Source organism: Penaeus monodon, chromosome 19 (assembly GCF_015228065.2).
Source record: "Penaeus monodon isolate SGIC_2016 chromosome 19, NSTDA_Pmon_1, whole genome shotgun sequence".
Taxonomy (NCBI): domain Eukaryota; kingdom Metazoa; phylum Arthropoda; class Malacostraca; order Decapoda; family Penaeidae; genus Penaeus; species Penaeus monodon.
The window spans coordinates 43491176-43492112 of record NC_051404.1 but is presented as its reverse complement, the minus strand read 5'-3'; positions in this window follow the sequence as shown (position 1 = coordinate 43492112).

Here is a 937-nt window from a genome sequence, read left to right as displayed (position 1 = left end):
TTTCTTTATTAAGTATCAACACATTATCTTACTTCAAATAAATATCAAACTTCCATAAAGGTTAAGACTTCTTCCTGATTAGCATTTAAATATCTATAATTTTTTTTACTCTTGTGACTTAGTTCATCTTCTATTACATCTTTGGCAAGACGGAGAAAATTATTGTGCCTAGGCCTTCCCTAAATTTTATCATCCACCCTAGTGGTTATTAACTGAATAGGCTACATTTTATGATGTGAAAATAAATTACTTTTTAAAACTTTGATAAGGATAAGTGTACAAATATATTAGTATTAAATATAAGTAACAGATTGATTAGCCTTCTTTGACCTGCGTAGATTAGAAATTACACACATTGCCCAGTATTTCTGGTAACCAACATATAAAATCAACTACTACAATATATACTGGAACAGAAAAAAGATGCTTATTTCTGTTGTTTCACCTAACTGTGGGGTGTATTAGTGTGCTATTCCTTGTACCATAAATTAACTCGCTTAGCTTCTGATGTTGGTATTGTATCATGCTCTAACAAATCCAGAATTTTTACTTCAAAATATAAATATTATTGTATTAATGTATACATTCTATTGTTTCATTAGACTTCTTCTTGCTTCATGAGAAGAATTCTTGCCTATCAGTACACAGAGAAGGAGTTACTGCATGGTGAAACATTTTACCACCTAGCAATCATATTAGTAACTTTCTTTTGTCAATACACAAATTTATAAATATGCTGTTGCTATTTATTATTATTAGTCTAATTTCCAGCTATCACTTAAAATCCTTTGCAAAAGTTAGACTTTCCGTTACCCAAGTATTGGTGCAGGATTTGAAAGGGAATATAAGACTTCAAAATTTTGGTGCAGTTCCTGTTCACCTTAGCTATTATTTCTGCTAATCATAAAAGAATGAATGGAATAGTTAGAGGTATCTA